The sequence below is a fragment of the Chiloscyllium punctatum genome, chromosome 7 (genome assembly GCF_047496795.1).
Source record: "Chiloscyllium punctatum isolate Juve2018m chromosome 7, sChiPun1.3, whole genome shotgun sequence".
NCBI classification, from domain to species: domain Eukaryota; kingdom Metazoa; phylum Chordata; class Chondrichthyes; order Orectolobiformes; family Hemiscylliidae; genus Chiloscyllium; species Chiloscyllium punctatum.
In genome coordinates, this window is record NC_092745.1 from 71,672,142 (window position 1) to 71,694,273 (window position 22,132).

General features: G+C 42.9%; 1 protein-coding gene across 1 annotated transcript in view; it reads left to right on the forward strand.

The window, feature by feature from the left end:
• Nucleotides 1-2,536: 2,536 nt before the first annotated feature.
• pdcb (phosducin b) overlaps nt 2,537-22,132 on the forward strand; it is a 60,528-nt gene continuing 40,932 nt past the window's right edge. The window contains exon 1 of the mRNA XM_072573967.1: nt 2,537-2,663. The gene's annotated coding sequence lies outside the window, so the exon portion shown is untranslated. The remainder of the gene's footprint in view (nt 2,664-22,132) is intronic.

Here is a 22,132-nt window from a genome sequence, read left to right on the forward strand (position 1 = left end):
TCAGGAATACAGGCAGAGTGCCTGAAGGGTGGCCTTCACATACAGCAAGGGGATTCTCAAAAGAATATTTCATAAGACCATGATCCAATTTCCTGCTAAGTTTAAGCACTATAGTAAACCTGGCATTACATTATCTATGGCAAACATGCCTTTTCATGATCCTACATGAGTGGGTCTGTCTCCAGATTCATTAGCTAGTATTGTATTTAATATCTTGGCCGTGTGAGAGTATGGGACCCAAGCCAACCTCTACATGGTATGAGACTTGCAAATTTGCAAAAGTAGTATCATGAAAGGATACAGGTTCAGATATGTAAGGCAGAATTCAAGAGTTATTTCTTTACAAATGGTGAACAACATCAGGAATAAATTTACAGGAAGGCAATTGAAGCCAAGATAATGAATTAGCTCAATGCTATTAAAGAAAAGGAGTTGAACTGAGATCAAATGATGCAAGGTGTTGTTGATAGACAACAAGAGAGAGTTTAATCATCTCCCTTTGACATCCAATGGTAAACAGATCTTGACTAGCATATAAAAGGGGGGTCAGAGGCTAGGAATTCTGAAGTGAGTAACTCACCTCCTGGCACTTTAAAGTCTGACAACTATCTACAAGGCATAGTCAGGAGTGCGATGGAATAATTCCCACTTGCCTGAATGGCCGGATCTTAACAACACTCAAGACATTTGGCACCATCCAGGACAGTGTCCCTTTTGATTGACTTTCAATCCACTAACATAAACATTCACTCCCATTCATTCTAATGCACAGTAACATGAGTATGTACTATACACAATACACTTGCAGCAAATCACCAAAGCTCCTTCAACAGCATCTTCCAAACAAGTGACCTCTACTTTCTAAAAGGACAAGGACAGCTGATAAGGAAATGTGCCTACAACTTTCCCTCCTTGGAAATATATTGCTGTTCTTTCCCTTTCACTGGGTAAAAATCCGGGAAATCTTTTCATTCATCAGCACTGTAGGTCTTCAGCACAAGATTGACTACTCTGGCAGTTCAGGACCACCTTCTTGAGGGCAATTAGGAATGGGCAATAAATGCCGGCCTAGTCAGAGACATAAAAGCATTTTTAAAAGTCACCAATAACTTGGGCACCAATGCTCAGATAGGATTCTTTCAAAATCATTCAGTTCTTGCCCCTCATTACAGCCTTAGCCTAAGCATAGCCAAAAGATCTGAACTCCAGAGCAGAGATGAGAGTGATTCTCTTGATATCAAGCTGCATTCGACCAAGTAGGCATTGAGCAACCTGGCGAAACTGATTTCCAACAGACTGGGGCAATCTCTTTATTGGTTGGAGCTCAAAGGAAGATGGTTGTGTATGTGGTTGTTGGAGGTCAATCACCTCAGTCTTAGGGTATTATTACAAGGGTTTCTCAGGGTGGTGATGTAGGCCCAACCAACCCTGGCTGTTTCATCAATGACCTCCCTCTCTCCTAAGGTCAGAATTGGGGATGTTCACCGATGATTGGAAGCATTCAGTACTGTTTGGAACTGTTCAGAAAACGTTCAGGTTTGGGCTTTATTCATAGCAAGTTGCATTCGTATCACACAGGGACCAGGCAATTAACATCACCAAAAGGAGAGAATTTAATCACCATTCTATGAAAGCCAACCATGTTAGCACTGTTGAATTTCCTACCAGCAGCATTCTGGGAATCACTGGTGACCACAAACTAAACAGGACCTACCATGTAATTACTGTGGCTGTAACAGCAAGTCAAAGGCTGGGAATTCTATGAGGAGTGATTCACTTTCTCACTCTCGAAAGCCTGTCCACTGTCTACAAGGTACAAATCAGGAATGTGATGGAACCACTTGCCTGGTTGAGTGCAGTTCCAACAGCACTTAAGGAGTTTAACACCGTCCAGTTGATTGACATCCACCCACAACCTTCAATCTTATTCACCTCACCAACAGTGCTACGTGGTTGTAGTTTTTAACTTTAACTTTGATTCACTGGAGCAACTCATCAACGTTTCTTCAGCAGCACAGCCAAAACTCATGGTCTCTTTTACCTAGAAGGCAGATGAAAATGCTGTACACTTAAGTTCCCCTCCAATTACACACTGTCCTAACTTGGAGCTCCATCCCAACAGCACTGTGGGGATATCTTCAGCAAGCAGTGCAGCAGTCTAAGAAAGCAGTTTAATATGAGCATCTCAATGACCATTAGGAATGGGAAAGAAATGCTAACCTACTCATAGCGAAACACATAATATATAAACAAATTTTGTAAAATGGACAGAACAGGCATCTTGCTCCACATCTTGTGATATGGTAACTTCAGAAGTATTCTCATTTTTTTCCAATATTTCCATCAGCTAAATTAATTTATTTAGTGTATATCAACATCATGATTTCAACCACATTTTGTTCCATTGTTTTCCAAAAACTGAGACATAGGTAGCTACCAGTACCATTGGATTTGATTGGACTACAATAATGAGAAAAGGTTCTTAATTCTTTCAGCTCAATCTGATTATACTTCAGCTATTTCTGAACACGTCACCTTGATCTGAGAATTCAAACCACAGGGCAGCCCAGCCTGAGAGGCTGTCCTCTGCATGAATCGTTATTTGCTGCCTTCAATGACACTACCTGAAGCATTAGCTGGAATTCTGGAGCTGTACTGAACAGGTAGACCTCTTTCATTTCACCACGCAGTCCATAGGTATTTTTGACCCGCGGCTCTGTGGTCTACATTGAGAATAGAGTTTTATTTCTCAAATCAGTTTAAAGTTTTGTTTTATGAGGGGAGCAAAAATTACAGGTCATTCTGGTATAATATGCATTTCATCAACGTGAATTGGCTATAAGGCGGGTGACGGATTGTGAACGCTGTTTGGCGAATGTTCTGTTGAATGGGTATAGTGATTTTCCACAGTGCAATTTTCTATAGAGCGAGGTTGTAAAGGAATGCAACGGTTGTGTTATAGCAGAACAACCCATAGCTTAAAGCTGCTTGAGTCACAACTAATTTCTCAGCTAATTCATATTTTATTCATTCATGCAATGTGGGCATAACTGGCAAGGTCAGCATTTATTGCCCATTATATGAATTGCCTTGGTGAAGTTACCATTAGTGAGCTGCTTTCTTAAACTACTGCAGTCCTTGAAAAGTTGAGACATGTACTGCAAGATAAAGGCTTGGAATTCTATGATGAGTGACTCACCTCCTCACTCTCTAAAGCCTATCCAATATCATCATGGCATAGTTGAGCAGTGTGATGGAATCCATTTAACTGAAAGGGTGCAACTCTAACAATACTCAAGAAGTTGATATTTCAGGATAGTGTGTGATTTGGAGGGGAACCTATGGGTGATAGTGTTCCCATGAATTTCTCCCTTTGTCCATGAAGATGGTGGAGATGATGGGGGTATGGAAGATGCTTTTGAAGGAGTCATGGTGAGCAACTGCAGTGTATCTTGTAGATGGTACACACTGCTGCCACTGTGCATCAGTGGTGAAGGGAGTGAATATTAAAGGTGGTGCATGGAGTGACAGTCAAATGGGCTGCTTTATCCTGGATGGTGTCAAGCTCCTTGAGTGTTTTTGGAGCTGTACCAATCCAGGCAAATAGGAAATATTCCATCACACTCCTGAATTGTGCCTTGTAGATGATGGACAGGCTTTGGAGAGAAATGAGAGGAGTTACTTGCTGATGGATTCCTAGCCACTTACGTTCTCTTGTAGCCACTGTACTTACATGGCTACTCCAGTCTGTATTTTCTTTCAACATAAAAATATTTATAAACAAAAAATTCCATTTCCTTTCCTGTAAATACAACACCAGAATTCACGGTTGTATTGAGATTTTGTTTTATCAAGATCAAGTGACTTAGTTAAGTATTACAAATTCTTTTCTGTAATATTGTATGGTTTTCTGATAGGTACAAAAATTCAATTAAAACCTGTGCACCTATAATTCAATTTTATGCAAAATGAGCCATCCTTACTTTTTGACCCCATTGAATGTGCTGTTGATGACTTTGAACTATGATTTCAGAGAATGTTCACTTCAGGAATAGAGAAGAATGATCTTATATTTACATTATAAAGATTGAGAAGTATAAACCAAACACTCTCATTAATCAACTTTATAATGGGAGCTATAAAGTACAGCAATGGTCACTGGGAAATAAGTCACATCTTCCCTCTTTTATTTCATATTGTGTATATACATAGGTCGAACATTTGGCTATTAAACGAGTTGACCTGGTTAATTATCTGACCCAGTAATAATTAAAATGAGACTACTTACTGTCTAGAAAGATCCAGTCATTTTACATAATTAATCATGGTTATCTGGAAATCAACACAACAGTTGCAGGAGACAAATTCTGCCTAAGCTTTGGAATGTCTGGTGGTTACGGTGGTTTGCTATTATTATTACTTACTGAGCTGCTATGAGATCCCCTCAATAATCTACAATTACATTCCCAAATTCTTTTACCATGGGATAGGAGAATACAATCTTCATGTGTAGCATTGATTCATTACTGCCAACATAATTAGGAGATCTCAAATAATTTCAAAACGTAATTCCTTACTGTACTTTTCTTAAATCTAATTATACAAATCCCAGGAGATAGATAGAAGGTACGTAAGGAAAGATATTAAAAACTAATTGCATTTTACATTAAGAGAAAATCAATTCAATTATCACTGTCAAATAAAACAAATTGACAACTTCTAATTCAAATTTCACAATGGGCATTACAGGCCTTTATGATTTCATGAACGATACTTAATTAACTTTTGTTCAAACTAGAATTCATGTAATTTGGGCAACATCTTGCAATAGGTAGAAGTTTACCTTTCATTAAAAGTATATTTTATGAAAATCTAGATCACAAATATAAATATTCCTTGGAAGAATTAGACAAACTATTATGAGAGCTAGTGTGATTGAGGATATTTTCTGTTTGTTCAATGACAATGGATGCTCCAATTAATGATGTAACAGGAAATTAATTGAAACCATCTACCTTTGCTGTACTGCTATTTTCCTTGTGTTTAGACAAAGTGTACCTTTCTTAATACTGTCTATTATTGTCTATTAAAGCCTTGCCAATGAACTTTACAGAAAATGTCACTTCAGCTGTTTAAAATCAAAGAAATCACACATCAGTTGGTTCACTCAGCTGCAGTTCATAGGGAAGCAGCTTAAATTTTTAGTGCAGTAAAAAGCTCTACCAGTATATTTAAACTGGTGCTGCTAAAATAAACAAAACATGGTAATGCATGGAAATATCACAATGAAATATACATCAATTCTTTTTCCTGATATCAGCTGTGGACTATGTTGTCCTTCTTTATACATTTATAAATGTCTAGACATGCAACATGATTAAGATAGGAGAAACAAAATTCAAGGTTGCATTTTTGTGGACTAACAACTCCTCTGTTGGATTGCATCACACACTTTAAAGATTCCTCATAATTAATAACTACATTGACACAATGGTAGCATTCTGGCATCTGAATCAGGTCATAGGTCAAAGGTTCACCCTCAAAACATAGCTCCATTATCTAAACTGAACCTGGATAGAAAAATGGTAATATTGCTATAGTGTCAATCTAGAGTCTTAGCTTAAAGCTCCTGGGATATGGGTTCAAGTCCGACTTGAGGCCAGTTAAAAATTATAAATGTGGTTTCAGTAATATTGACCATAAGAATTGTCATCTTCAATTGTCATTGAATACCCATCTGGTTCAGTAATGTTCCTTTAGGGAAGGAAGTCTGCCATTCTTACCTATGAGTGAATGAAACCTGACCTTTTATTGGGTTCCTAAAGGGGTGCTACACTGTCAGTAGGCTCTGTCTGCTTTCTCAGATGAACATAAATGTTTGTACAATACCAGTAAAAATAAACAGGGATTTTGTTTGGTATCTGGGCAACATTTATCTTTCAAACGATATTTCTAATAACAGTTTATGTGGTCATTTATCTCATAGCTTTTTTTATGGGAGTTTGGTGTGCTCATATTGACTGCTGATGTTCCCAGCATTACAAAAGTTTCATTGCCTGTGAAATACTTTGGAACATCACATGTGCTATATATAAGCACAGTCTGTCTTTATAGTTTGTTACCTCTTCTTTACAGCTTATCACCATATGACACTCTGTTCTACTAAAAGTACAACAACATTAATTGTTTAATGAAGAGTCATTAAATGCCGATATCAACAGCCCAAGTGATTACAAAACCATGTATTTGTTACCTTTCAGCTGTTTACTTCATAATGTCATTGTTCCTTTGTGGCAGGCAGCAATTTAAATGTTTTAATCATTTGGGGGTCGATTGAGTATATTTTGAAAGTTAAAATCTCGATTAACGATCAGATGGGCAGTGGTCGGCTCTCCACGTTTCTGACATAAATCAACTCTGCAGGCTTGTACAGGCCTGACCATCAGTTCACCATGAAGCAAAAAAATTCCTCTTTTTCCACAAATATTGAATTATTTAAAAATATATATGTTGAAGGTTTCATTCTCAGTTCTGTCCCAGCCATGTGAAGATCTAGTCGTCAGTGAAATAATCCAAGGTTGCTGCACTCTTCAAATATTAAATCTGCAATATTCTGGCACTCCTTGATCCAAGAGCAAATTCTTCTTTACCAGGTCACAGATATGAGTCAATGAGGTGGCAGTTCCAAATATGGTGAAAATCCCCAGCCCCAGGAAGGTGCTGGTTTCTCCAAGCTCAGAGTGGCCAGGTTTCTGTATTACTTAGTAAAATATCACTCAATCCATGTCAAAATCTCAAAATAGGTGTGTTAGATCCAGATTTTGAAAGCTTTGACCAGGGAAATGGCGTAGAAAAAGGCAGAAACCAGTAGTATTGCGTTCAGTTTTCCAATGAACCAAACTGAGGAATGAATGATACCAAGACACAACTAGTCATTCCTCATATAATGAGCCAATTTAGATTCTCAGAAGGGCAATGAACAGAATCTAGAATTCTCATTACTGAACAGAGGCAAAACTGGAGAGAGAATGATTTGAACTATTGTCCTTCACTACCTGGGGAGACGGTGTCATGTCACTGGAGTAGTAATCCAGAAATCCAGGCCAACAATGTAGGGAATTGGGTTAAAAGCCTACCAAGACAGGTGGTAATATTTGAATTCAATAAATGAACCTGGAGTTGATATGGTGACTATGCAAACATTGTCAATTGTTGCAAAATAAAACATCTCATTGACTTTCTTTTTCCTTCCTTCATTGTAAAAAGCAGCGATGTGTGATATAAGGCTATAAAGATCATTAGAAATAGGACCAGAAGTAGGCCATTCAGCCTATTTAGTCTGCTGTACTGTTCAATGAGATCATGGCTGATCTGCTAATTGTCAACTGCAACATCCTGCCACCTTTTCCCATAACCCTTGATTCCCTTACTAGAATTAAAAATCTATCTGTATACTGAATATACTTATCGTCTCAGATTTGACATCCCTTGTTGGTAAAGAACTCACCACTCTCTGAGAGAAAACATTCCATCTCAGCTTTGTCTGAAATGAGCAAATCCTCACACTGAGATTATGCTCTCTGATTAAAAACCCACCCACATTGGGAAATAACTAAGGTAACTCTTTTACTTTTATTTAATACTTCTTTTTGTCATTCTTACTGTTTGTATTTTTGTTTGGTCATCTTTTACTGCTCTGTAAATTTTTAATTCACCAGGATCTGTCGTATTTTTTGCTCTGTTCTCAGCTTTTTCATTTTTTACACATTGTTTTGTAGTTCCTTACATACGCATGACTATTCTTTTGTGAGAAGCACAGTATAATTTCCCCTTATAGATATAAAGATGTTCTGTATCACAAAAACATCTTTTTTGAACATTTCCCCACAAGAGGCTGCTGTGGAGCTCCACCAGATATTTCATTTGGAAGATGCAATCCACGACTTGGAGAGACAGAGAAGGAAGCAGGGACTGCTGAAGCTAAATTTCCTGTGCCCAGCAATATCTCCTTTATCAACACTCCTTGATCTTGTTCATGACAATGCCAACCACCAGCTGGTCCTCTCTAACCACCGCATTGTCTGGGGACAAATCCTTCCCTGAGTCAGGACGCCATGTCATTCACCCATGGGCAGCCATGGAAGGCCTACCCTCTTACTGTCACCACCAGCAGGTTCCTGGTAATGTGGCAGCAGGAAAGGGCTGGTTAAAGGGACAGGAGGATGTGATCCTGAGGTGGCAGGAGGATGGGTATGGTGTGGGGGGTGGCAGGAGGATGGTATGGTGTGGGTGGGGTAGGAGTTTGGTATGGTGTGGTGGGGCAGGAAGATGGCTACTGTGCAGGGTGTAGGAGGATGGCAAGGTGTAAGGGGGGCAGAAGGATGGGTATGGTGTGGTAGGCCAGGAAGATGGCTGTGGTGTGGCGGGGGGCAGGAGGATAGTATGGTGTGTGGGGCAGGAGGATGGTGTGGTGTGGGGGTGGGACGGTGGCATGGTGTGTGAGGCAGGAGGATGTTATGGCATGGGGGTAGGGCGATGACATGGTGTGGGGGGCAGTAGGATGGTATGGTGTGGGTGTTGGGAGGATGGGTAAGGTGTGTGGGGGTAGGAGGCTGGCATGGTGTGGGGGTGCTGGAAGATGGTATGGTGTGGGGTGGGCAGGAGGATGGTATGGTGTGGGGGGCAGAAGGATGGTATGATGCGGTGGGGAAGGAGGATGGTATGGTATGGGGGGCAGGAGGATGGGTATGGTGTGGGGGCAGGAAGATGGTATGGTGTGGGGGGCAGGAGGATGGGTATGGTGTGGGGGCAGGAGGATGGTATGGTGTGGGGTTGCAGGAGGATGGTATGGTGTGAAGGGGAAGGAGGATGGTATAAGGTGGGGGTGCAGGAGGATGGTGTGGTGTGGGGTGGGCAGGAGGATGGTATGATGTGGGGGGGCAGGAGGATGGTATGGTGTGGGGTGGGCAGGAGGATGGTATGGTGTGGGGGTACAGGAGGATGGTATGGTGTAGGGTGGGCAGGAGGATGGGTATGGTGTGGGGGTGCAGGAGGATGGGTATGATGTGGCGGGGGGAGGAGGATGATTTGGTGGGGGGGCAGGGGGATGGGCATGGTATGGAGAGGGCAGGAGGATGGGTATGTTGTGAGGGGGCAGGAGGATGTGTATGGTGTGGTGGGGGCAGGAGGATGGTTTGGTGTGGGGGGCCTGAGGATGGGCATAGTATGGAGAGGGCAGGAGGATGGGTATGGTGTGGGGGGCAGGAGGTTGGGTATGGTGTGGGGTGGGCAGGTGGATGGGTATGGTGTGGGGTGGGCAGGAGGATGGTATGGTGTGGGGGTGCAAGAGGATGATATGGTGTAGGGTGGGCAGGAGGATGGCATGGTGTGGGAATGCAGGAGGATGGGTATGGTGTGGCGGGGGGAGGAGGATGATTTGGTGTGGGGGGCAGGGGGATGGGCATGGTATGGAGAGGGCAGGAGGATGGGTATGTTGTGAGGGGGCAGGAGGATGGGTATGGTGTGGCGGGGGCGGGAGGATGGTTTGGTGTGGGGGGCCTGAGGATGGGCATAGTATGGAGAAGGCAGGAGGATGGGTATGTTGTGAGGGGGCAGGAGGATGGGTATGGTGTGGGGGGCAGGAGGATGGGTATGGTGTGGGGTGGGCAGGAGGATGGTCTGGTGTGAGGGTGCAGGAGGATGGGTATGGTGTGGGCAGCAGGAGGATAGGTATAGTGTGGGGTGGGCAGGAGGATGATATGGTGTGGGGGAGGATGGGTATGGTGTGGGGGGCAGGAGGATGGTATGGTGTGGGGTTGCAGGAGGATGGTATGGTGTGGGGTTGCAAGAGGATGGGTATGGTGTGGGGGGCAGGAGGATGGGTATGGTGTGGGGTTAGGAGGATGGGCATGGTGTGGGGTGCAGGATGTTATGTTGTGGGGGGGCAGGAGGGGTGTTTGGTGTGGGGGGGAAGGAGGATGGGTTTGGTGTGGGGGGGCAGGAGGATGGGTATGGTGTGAGGGGGCAGGAGGATGGGTATAGTATGGGAGGCAGGAGGATGCATATGGTGTGAGGGGGCAGGAGGATGGGTATGGTGTGGGGGGCAGGAGGATGGGTATGGTGTGGGGTGGGCAGGAGGATAGGATGTTGTGGGGGGGCAGGACAGGTGTTTGTTGTGGGGTGCAGGAGGATGGGTATGGTGTGGGGTGGACAGGAGGATGGCATGGTGTGGGGGGAGGATGGGTATGGTGTGAGGGGGACAGGAGGATGGGTATGGTGTGGGGGGGCAAGAGGATGGGTATGGTGTGGGGGACTGGAGGATGGTATGGTGTGGGGAGGCAGGAGGATGAGTATGGAGTGGGGAGGCGAGAGGTTGGGTATGGTGTAGGGAGGCAGGAGGATGGGTATGGTGTGGGGAGGCAGGAGGTTGATATGGTTTGTGGGGGCAGGATGATAGGTATGGTATGGGGGATAGGAGGATGGTATGGTATGAGGGATAGGAGGATAGTATGGTGTGGGGGCCAGGAGGATGGTATGATGTGTAGGGGTAAAAGGATGGGCATGTTGTGGGCGGGCAGGAGGATGTGCACAATGAGAGGACTGAATATTTGGCATGGTGAGCGGACAGGAGTTGAGGACCCATCACCAGAAATGGGCATCTTCTCTTCTTCAACTGCAAACTCTGACCTCTCAGCCACTGTCTCCATCTCTCTCTCACCACCAGTTCTCCACCACCTACCTCTGATCCACTCAAAATAGCGTTCTGCAGTTTGATACTGCACTATAGAGCACACTGGAACATCTCATTGCAATGCTGCTGCCAAGATAGTATATGTGTGTGGGACAAATACCTAACCTGTGGACTGGGACAGGAGCTGCTTTGAGCTCCTCGCATACTCTGGTATTGCCAGCTTCAATACTCACATTTTTATGATTTGCTGTCTCAGCCAGAACTTACAGGTTTGCAGTGTTTCTGTGCTGCCTTGCTGTTTCGTGCAGGCACAAAGCCAGGCAGTTTATTTTGGCCATCAGCAAAGATCAGTCACAGATGCACATGTTGTTGGACAGCGCTGTGCCACATGGATGTTCGACCTACACCATGTCGGTGCAGTGTCTGAGGCAGATACACTGCATGTGCAGCAAACACATGGCCATGTTGCAGAGTCTCAGGTGGGTGAGTCTCAGTCAAGTAATGGGAGCAAGACTTCAGTTGGGATAGTCCTGCTACAGTCAGTCAGAGACACTATCTGTTATCAGTTCAGGGACTTGGACAGAGTTGGCTGCTTGGGACAGTCAAGGTCCAGAAGTCTGTATCATAACAGCTCAGATAATGGGCCCCGGCCATCCCATAGATCCAATGCCACAAGCCCAGGGAAACATTGGAAATCAATCATTAGGTTGCTTAAAGATCAGTCAGGGATCTGCTGAGCCGTCAGACAGGGATAGTCCAATCAGAGTGGTCAAATGAGTGGGCCATGGTCTGTCCACTGAAAGTCAAAGTGGGGTGAGAGGGGCTTGTTAGAAGGAGCCATTGGCTGTGGTAGGGAAGCTGAGGCAATCAATTGAAGGGATTGGAGGTGGATTTCTGGAATGCAGAGGGAATAACAATTGTGAAAAGATGCAATTCGATGTATAAGGGGGGGAGCCAATACAATATGTGAGGGAAATGCAGAGTCATTGCCATAGGCACACCCCTGACTTCGTTGTGGGGACATGTCTCACATGGCGATGCAGTATGGGTGGGCCTCAGAAGGTAAGTGAGGAAATAATTAGTTAAATAAATTAGTTGGGTGGAAATTTGGGGAACATCAAAACCAAAGGGGTTGACTGGGAGGACAGCCAAAAAGAGAGCATGAACAAATACAATTACTATTTCTTCCATTGTCTTCCCAATAGCAAGAGCAGGATGGAGATGAAAATGGCTGCCACCATATCCAGAATGGTGGGAGTTGTAGGGGCAAGTGTTTCACTCTGTGAGAGGGGCATTGTGAGGCCCTTCAAAGGGCAATACATTAAACAGACATTCACAGAATTCAGATGAAAGACACCTGTGATTACAAAATGCTGTATGTGAACCTTGCACATTGACCTACTATGTGGACTCATACAGTTTACCATCTATCTTGCCACTTTCTGCCATATTTTGGAATGTTTTCTCCTGGAATGAGAGAAGGGAAGGGATTGAGTGAGGTAAAAGTGGGTAGCATGGTTGTCAGTGCCGGTGCTGGTGGGGGAAGGATGCAGTGATATCCTGGGTAAGTCAGCAGAAAGTGCAAAGGGCATGCACAGTTAGTATTCTTGGGGTTGGTGTGGCAGTGAGGGAGAGTGAAGGAAGGTGGTGCAAGCAATATTGACAGTGGTAGAGCCTGAGTCTTGGTGGGAGGTAGAAGAGATGGAGTGAGAATGAGGTACCTTCAGTGAGTAAAGAAGATCATTGCTTACCCTCAGAAGATCAGAAAAGATCAAGACATTGCTGCTTATTCCTCCTGACCATTAATACAACACTAATCCAGGTGGCAATTTTGGACTAGGCTGGCATGGTCTGTTGACCATGGAGGAACTCTGCACCATCCCAGCCACCAGGACTTCCAGGTCCCTGTTGGTAAAACATGGATCCAACTTGCCTCTGTCCATCATCTCTGGGACAATTCTTTACAAAAAGGAACAGGGGAAAGAGTAGGCCCAATCAAGGATAAAGGAGGAAGGTTATGTGTGGAGCCAGAGGAAATGAGTGAGATCCTTAATAAGTACTTTAGATTGGTATTCACCAAAGAGAGGGGCATGAGGGATTTGAGGTTAGGAAAAGATGTGTGAATACTTGTGGACAGTTCAACGTAATGAACGATGAAGTGTTGGGTGTCTTGAAATGCGTTACAGTACACAGATTCCCAAAGCCAGATGGATCTTTCACAGGATCCTGTGGGAGGCAAGGGAGGAATTAGCTAAGGCCTAAACAGATACCTTTACATCCTCTTTGGCCTCCGATAAAGTTCAAGAGAATTGAGGAATGGCTAACATTGTTCCTTTGTTTAAGAAGGGAAACAGAGATAATCCAGGTAATTACAGGTCAGTGAGCCTGATGTCAGTGGTGGGGAAGCTGTTGGGGAAGATAATGGAAGACAGGATTTACACACATTAGGAAACAAAAGGATTTGTTAGTGATAGGCAGCATGGGTTTGTGTGGGAAAGGTCATGTCTCACCAACTTGATTAAATTTTTTAAGAAGGTGACAAAAATGATTGATGAAGGAAGGGCAGTGGATGTTGTCTACGTGGACTTTCATAAAGCATTTGATAAGGACCCACGGCAGTCTGGTATGAAGGTAGAGTCTCATTGGATCTAGGGTGAGCTGGCTAGATAGATACAAAACTGGCTTGGTCAATGAAGACAGAGAGTAGCTTTGGAAGGGTACTTTTCAGAATGGAGATCAGTCACTAGTGGTATTCTGCAGGAATCAGTGCTGGGACCTTTGTTTTTTGTAATATATATAAATGATCTGGAGTAAAATGTAGGTGGGTCTGATTAGTAAGTTTATGGATGACACCAAAACTGGTGGAGTTGCAGATAGTGAGGAGGACTGTCAAAAGATACCGCAGGGTATAGACAGACTGCAGATCTGGGCACAGAAATGGCAGATAGAGTTTGATCCAAACAAATGCGAGGTGATTTGTTTTGGAAGATCAAATTCAGGTGTGAATTGTGCAATACGTGGCAGAACCTTTAGCAGCATTGACATACAGAGGGATCTAGTTGTATAGGTCAACAGATCCCTGAAAGTGGCAACAGATGGATAAGGTGGTCAAGAAAACATACAGCACACTTGCCTTCATTGGACAGGGCACTGAATCTAAAAGTGGGCAAGATATGTTACAGCTGTATAAAATTTTAGTTAAGTGGTACTTGGAACATTGCGTGCATTTCTGGCCGCCACATTACCAGAAGGATGTGGATGGTTTGGAGAGGGTGCAGAGAAGGTTTACCATAATGTTGCCTAGTCTGGAGGGTTTTAATTATGAGCAGAGGTTGGATAAACTTAGATTGTTTTCACTGGAAAGATGGAGGCTGAGGGGCAACCTGATAGAAGTCTACAAAATTATGACAGGCACAGATATGTTGGATAATCAGAGGATTATTCCCAGGTGGAAAGATCAACTACAACAGGGCACAGGTTCAAAGTGAGAGGGGAAAATTTAGGGCAAACTTTTCACACAGAGGGTGGTGGGTACCTGGAATGTACTATCAGTGGAAGTGGTGGATGCAGGCACATTAGCAGTGTTTAAGGTATATTTGACAGACACATGAACAGGAGGTGAATAGAGGAATGGAAACCACGTATGGCAATAAGTATCAGGTCTAAATAAGGACTAAGAATTGGTGCAGGCTTCGTGGATCAAAGGGCCTGTTCCTGGACAGTATTGTATTTATTGTATAAATATAAGGCAAATCTGGGACCAAGACAGTACATAACTGTGTTTTAAATGTGGCACTGATGCTGGAATTCCCAACAGTGGTGAATATTTTCATCTCTGGCAAGAGAGAAGATTGGATAGGGTAATGCATAGATAATGAAGCAATCAGAGAAGAGCTTGAGAAATGTGCTAGGTCTCCTAGAGAGGAATCTCCCATAAAACTCAACAACATTGACATTTTGCCAAATGCTTGTAAAATTCAGCCCGTTGGCCTTGTTCTGTGCACAAACACATGCCTAGCAACAGAACTGAAAGCCTATTTCCTCTCGGTAAAAGCAAATTACAGTGGATGCTTGAATCTGAAACCAAAAGAGGAAATGCTGGAAAATCTCAGCAGGTCTGGCAGCATCTGTAAGGAGAGAAAAGAGCTGATGTTTCAAGTCTAACTGACCCTTTGTCAAAGCTGGGGGTCAGTTGGACTCGAAAGGTCAGCTCTTTTCTCTCCTTACAGATGCTGCCAGACCTGCTGAGATTTTCCAGCATTTTCTCTTTTGGCCTGTTTCCTCTCACTTTGAAAATGTAGTCTCTGAACAATGAAGGAGAATTGGACTTCAGCCATAGGTACTGAAAGGTCACAATGGTAACAGAGATCAAGTAATGTAGGATTTTATTGTCTGAGCAAAAATATGTAAAACTCCATATTGTAGGAAAAAAAAGAATGAAAAATCAGGCTTGTACATCAGTTGGATCTTGGTCCTTCTCAATGGAATAACAATCCGAGATCGACCTGCTCCTGTGGAACAGAAATCTCTGGTTATTTCAGCAGTTTAAGGAAATACATTGGTCATTTTTTAAAATCAGGCTGATAGAAAGCATGATAATAACTCAAAACAATGATTTTACAAAATCTAGTTCTTAATAATTTAAAGTAATTGCAGCATTGTGGTATGTATGTATGCTTGAAGTAATAAGGAGTCTTTATAAAAAATATAAAACTTTCTTAAACTACAACATTGGCTCATCGTGAAACATGGAAACTTTCTCAACTCAGTGTATTTTTGGGCAATCCAAATTCTGTTAGTGAAGTGCTCTACACTTCACTTTGTTCCCACAATATGTAATACGTTAATGTTCAGATTATTCTTAATGTTTTGATTCATTATTTTGATAGTTTTTAGAGCCGCAATATTTATATATTAAAAGAGGTGTTTTGAAATGACGTGTAGGTCAATTTAAATGCCCCACTCTCTTGAACAGATATTAGTGCTCTGGATAAATTATAAAAATGTAATCAGCAGCCAGGAATAGCAAAATAGTAATGGTAGGATTTGTTATGACATGGGGTAAACCCTCCTGCTTAATTTAAACCAGCAACAAGAAAAGATTTATCCTGTGCAGTAATCTGTGAAAATTCAAGAGGCCAAGAACTATGTCAGAAGTCACTATTTAAAGTAAAAATTAACAACTTTATTTCTTAAAGTATAACAGAGAATAATTAATTAACAACTATGTACAACTCCTTTCTCTAAACTATCTTTTACCTCCCCCTTCTACTATACTACTACGATAAAACCCCTGATTAAGATTTATCAAAAATTCTCTTTGTAGCTTCCTCTGTCTTCTTGCTTTCTTCTTCAGGATTATGTTTCACAGGTACCTTTGAGAGAGCTATTCTGCATGTGTTGGTGGCGTGACAGTTCTTCCTCAACTGTTCAATTTTCCCCGGTCTTATACCCCAAAGCATCAGATTGTGTCATTGGCTTTTAATATTATCAATAATTCAAAATTGATTAGATTACTTACAGTGTGGAAACAGGCCCTTCAGCCCAACAAGTCCACACCGACCCTCCGAAGAGCAACCCACCCAGACCCATTCCCCTTTTTACCCCTTCACCTAACCTGCACATTTATGGACTATGGGAGGAAACCGGAGCACCCAGAGGAAACCCACGCAGGCACAGGGAGAATGTGCAAACTCCACACAGACAGTTGCCTGAGGCAGGAGTTGAACCTGGGTCTCTGGCGCTGTGAGGCAGCAGTGCTAATCACTGTGCCACCGTGCTGCCGTGCTGCCCATGGCATTGGAGTTAGGTATTTTTCAGGGTATAATTTAAACTGATTGGCCTAATTCAAATTTGTTTTTTTTTGTCTCCAGGCAACTGCCTGCACTAACTGCTGGACCAAAAGGTTATACTGTATCTTATTCAGAACACTTGGTGTTGTCAGGTAGCTCTGCTAGCTTTTAACTTTCTTAAAGGCACAGTACACCGACATCTTCATAACACCTCCTCCCATAAGAAAATATAAACCATCATAATGAAAAGATAGTTCATTTTTTTCTGTTCTTTAAACACATTACCCTAACATACAGATAACTTTAATAGAAGTTCACCTTAACTTCTATCCATATACCTATATATATATAAAGTAAACACAAATCTCATCTGAACTTTATCAGTTAAATCCACGATAACACATCTGCAATTACATTCTTATGAACTGCAATATGTACAATTTTAAAATTAAAAGTCTGTAACATAAGACTCCCATGAAATAGTCTCATATTCTTCTCTTTAAAGCATTCTAAGAATGTAAAAGGATTGTGATCCGTGTACACCACCATCTCTGATACATTGGTTGTGACATTAATATTAAAATGTTGTTCAGCCAGTATCAATCTCAATAGTTCTTTTTCAATCATGGAGTATTTCCTCTGGTGGATGTTGAGTTTGTTTGAAAAGTAACTAACTGGCAATTCAATCCCATCCCCATCTTCCTACGCCTCCAACTCCTATGACACGAGCATCGATGGCGACCTTAAAAGTTGAAAGGTTTGGTCTAGCTAAAACTGGTGTGGTGGTTAGTATTGATTTCAAACGTTGAATGCCTCCTGGCAGTGTTCTGTCAGAAATTTTGTGTCTTCTTCAGCAAATCGGTTAATGGTGCCACTACACTGCTGGAGTTTGGAACAAACTTCTGATAGGATCCGCTGAGTCCTAAGAATCGCAACATTTCTTTCTTCAAGGTTGGTTGTGGAAATTCCCTGATGGCCTTCACCTTTGCGTTCTGTGGGGTCAACCTTCAATGACCCATATTATGTCCCAAGAACATCATGTCTGCTTTCGGGAATTCAGTTTTATTTAAGTTTATGACCGGTTTTGCTTCTCATAGTCATTCAAAGACCTCTGCCAACTGTGTCGTGTGATCCTTCCAGGACTTACGAAAGATCATTACATTGTCCAAAGAGACTGCACAGTTTGTTAACCCAGCGACAACTCTGTTCATGACGCTTTGGAAAGTGGCAGAGATCAATTTAAACTGATATAACCTAATTTGGGTTACAAACTCAGAAATTTCTTTTGCCATCTCTGATAAAGGTACCTGCCAGCAACCATGCATTAAGTCCACCTCGGCTTGTCCGACTTTCTCAGTACAGTCTACTAATCTAGGATTTGGATGTGAGTCCGATTTTGTAACGGCATTGACCTTCCGATAACCCACGCAGAATCATTGAATCCCGTCCGGTTTGGGAACCAAGCTAATCAGCACAGTCCACTCGCTCTGGCTTGGTTCAGTGATGTCCTTGTTGAGCATGGCCTCCACCTCCATCTGGATCTCTTTGGCTTTGCGCCAATAGGGGTATTGTTTTATTGGAGCAGTATTCCCTACATCTACTTCATGTACAATAGCATTAGTCCTCCCCATCTGATTCTTACATATGTCCTTATACTCAGTAACAAATCTTTCAACTGTGTTCTATGCTCCTGAGACAGATAGCTTACTAACCTAACTTCCATAGTGAGAGGAACTGACCAGCAGCAGGCGGGACTTAAGGATGGTGTGTTGCCTTCCTGGTGCCAGGGTTAAAGACATCACAGACAGAGTGCAGGAAATCCTCAAGGACGAAGGTGAAGAGCCAGAGGTGGTGGTACATGTCGGCACAAATGATGTCAGAAAGAAGAGGAGGAACATACTACAGCGGGACTTCGGAGAACTAGGAAGAAGGCTGAAAAGCAGGACGTTCAGAGTGGTTATCTCCGGTTTGCTTCCAGTTCCTCGGGCTGGAGAGGCCAGGAACAGGGAGATAATGAACTTGAATGTGTGGCTGGGGAACTAGTGCAGGAAGCAAGGATTTAAATTCTTGGATCACTGGGGTATGTTTTGTGGTAAGCATAAATTATACAAGAGAGACGGTTTGCACCTTAATAGGTTGGGGACCAGCATTCTGACAGGCAGGTTTGCTACTGCAACACAGCTGCATTTAAACTAAGTAGCAGGGGGGGTGCAAACTGGATGTTTAAGAAGGAAATTGAAGGGAAAGTTAGAACAAAGGAAGTCAAGAAAGACAACTGTATCAATGAGGCAGAAAACTCAAGGTTGGGTGAAATAGGAATTGATGGGAAGGGTGAGGGCGGTAACAAATTAAAAATACTATATATGAAGGCACAAAGCATTAGAAATAAGATGGATGAGCTTGAGGCTCTTTTGGAAATTGGCAGATACGATATTGTGGGGATAACTGAGATGTGGCTTCAAGTGGACAGGGCCTGGGAAATGAATATTCAAGGTTACACGTGCTATCGTAAGGACAGACTGATGGGCAGAGGGAGTGGGGGTGGCCATGTTGGTAAGAGATGATATTCAGTCCCTTGCGCGGGGGGACCTAGAATCAGGGGATGTAGAGTTCGTATAGATAGAGCTGAGAAATTCTAAGGGTAAAAACATCCTCTTGGGAGTTATCTACAGGCCCCCAAACAGTAGTCTGGATGTCGGATGTAAATTAAATCATGAGCTGAAATTGGCCTGTCGTAAAGCTGTTACTACAGTTGTTATGGGGGATTTCAACATGCAAGTAGACTGGGAGAATCAGAATGGTATTGGACCTCAAGAAAGAGACTTTGTGGAGTGCCCCCGAGATGGATTCTTAGAACAGCTGGTGCTGGAGCCTACCAGGGAGAAGTCAATTCTGGATCTGGTATTGTACAATGAACCAGAATTGATCAGGGACCTCAAAGTGAAGGAGCCATTGGGAAGTAGTGACCATAATACAATAAGCTTCAATCTGCAATTTGAGAGGGACAGGGTACAATCGGAAGTGACAATATTTCAGTTGAATAAAGGGAACTATGGAGCTATGAGGGAGGAGCTGGCCAAAGTTCAATTGTGCAATATCATAGGAGAGATGACAGTGGAGGAATAATGGCAGATATTTCTGGGTATAATGCAGAAAATGCAGGATCAGTTCATTCTAAAAAGGAAGAAAGATCCTAGGAGGAGGCATGGGTGGCCGTGGCTGATGAGGGAAGTTAAGAAACATATAAAGTTAAAAGAGAAAAAGTATAACATAGCAAAGATAAGTGGGAAAACGGAGGACTGGGAAGCTTTTAAAGAGCAACAGAGGATTACTAAGAAGGAAATACGCAGAGAAAAAATGAGGTACAAAGGTAAACTGGCCAAAAATATAAAGGAGGATAGTAAAAGCTTTTTTAGGTATGTGAAAGGCAAAAAAATGGTAATGACTAAAATTGGGCCCTTGAAGACAGAAACAGGGGAATATATTATGGGGAACAAAGAAATGGCAGAAGAATTTAATTGGAACTTCAGATCTGTGTTCACTGGGGAAGACACAAGCAATCTCCCTGAGGTAACAGTGGCTGAAGGACCTGAACTGAAGGGAATTTATATTTGCCAGGAATTGGTGTTGGAGAGGCTGTTAGGTCTGAAGGTTGATAAGTCTCCGGGGCCTGATGGTCTACATCCCAGGGTACTGAAGGAGGTGGCTCGGGAAATCGTGAATGCATTGGTGATTATTTTCCAGAGTTCGATAGATTTGGGATCAGCTCCTGCTGATTGGACGGTGGCTAATCTTGTACCACCTTTTAAGAAAGGTGGGAGAGAGAAAGCAGGAAATTATAGACCAGTTAGTCTGACCGCAGTGGTGGGAAAGATGCTGGAGTCTATTATAAAGGATAAAATTACGACACATCTGGATAGTAGTAACAGGATAGGTCAGAGTCAGCATGGATTTATGAAGGAGAAATCATGTGTGACTAAACTTCTGGAATTTTTTGAGGATATAACTCTGAAGATAGACGAGGGAGATCCAGAAGATGTAGTGTACCTGGACTTTCAGAAAGTTTTTGTTAAAATCCCTCATAGGAGGCTAGTGAGCAAAATTAGGGTGCATGGTATTGGGGGCAAAGTACTAACTTGGATTGAAAGTTGGTTGGCTGACAGGAAACAAAGAGTAGTGATAAACAGCTCCATTTTGGAATGGCAGGCAGTGACCAATGGGGTACCGCAGGGATCAGTGCTGGGACCGCAGCTTTTTACAATATATATTAATAATATAGAAGATGGCATTAGTAATAACATTAGCAAATTTGCTGATGATACTAAGCTGGGTGGTAGGGTGAAATTTGAGGAGGATATTAGGAGATTACATGGTGACCTGGACAGGTTAGTTGAGAGGTCAGATGCATGGCAAATGCAGTTTAATGTGGATAAATGTATGGTTATTCACTTTGGTAGCAAGAACAGGAAGGCAGATTACCTAAATTGATTCCATTTAGTAAAGGGGCAGTACAGAGAGATCTGGGTGTTCTTGTACACCAGTCACCGAAGGTAAGCATGCAGGTACAGCATGTAGTGAAGAAGGCTAATAGCATGCTGGCCTTCATAACAAGAGGGATTGAGTATAGAAGCAAAGAGATTCTTCTGCAGCTGTACAGGGCCCTGGTGAGACCACACCTGGGGTATTGTGTGCAGTTCTGGTCTCCAAATTTGAGGAAAGACATTCTGGCTATTGAGGTTGTGCAGCGTAGGTCAATTCCTGGAATAGCAGGACTACCTTATGCTGAAAGACTGGAGTGACTGGGCTTGTATACCCTTGAGTTTAGAAGACAGAGGGGATCTGATTGAGACATATAAGATTATTAAAGGATTGGACACTCTGGAGGCAGGAAACATGTTTCCGCTGATGGGTGAGTGCCGAACCAGAGGACACAGCTTAACAATACGGGGTAGACCATTTAGGACAGAGATGAGGAATAAACTTCTTCACCCAGAGAGCGGTGGCTGTGTGGAATGCTCTGCTCCAGAAGGCAGTGGAGGCCCAGTCTCTGGATTTGTTTAAGAAAGAGTTGGATAGAGCTCTCAAGGATAGTGGAATCAAGGGTTATGGAGATAAGGCAGGAAGAGGATACTGATTAGGAATGATCAGCCATGATCATATTGAATGGCGGTGCAGGCTCGAAGGACAGAATGGCCTACTCCTGCACTTATTGTCTATCCCACTCCTCAGGGACTTCTTCATTTTTAATCTATTTTGAAGCACATCAAAATCAACATCATCTGGATTTGATTCCTCACTCTGCAGGGCAGTAATTAACACCTGTTTCTCCAGTTCTTTCTCTCTAATATAATACAGTTTCAACATGTTCACATAACATATCCGATTTTTTTTTTACTATCTGGCATCTTTATTAGATAGTTCACCTGACTCAACTTTTTCTCAATTTGATGGGGACCACTAAACCTGGCTTCGAAAGGATTTCCCACCACTGGTATCAGTACTAACACGTCGTCCCCTTGGGAAAATGTCCGAGTCTCAGAGCTTTTATCTGCCACCTGCTTTATTCTATACTGTGCCCTCTTTAGGTGCTGTTCAGCTAACTCGCTTACTCAATTTAGTTTCTTTCTCACTTCCGATACATAATCTAAGT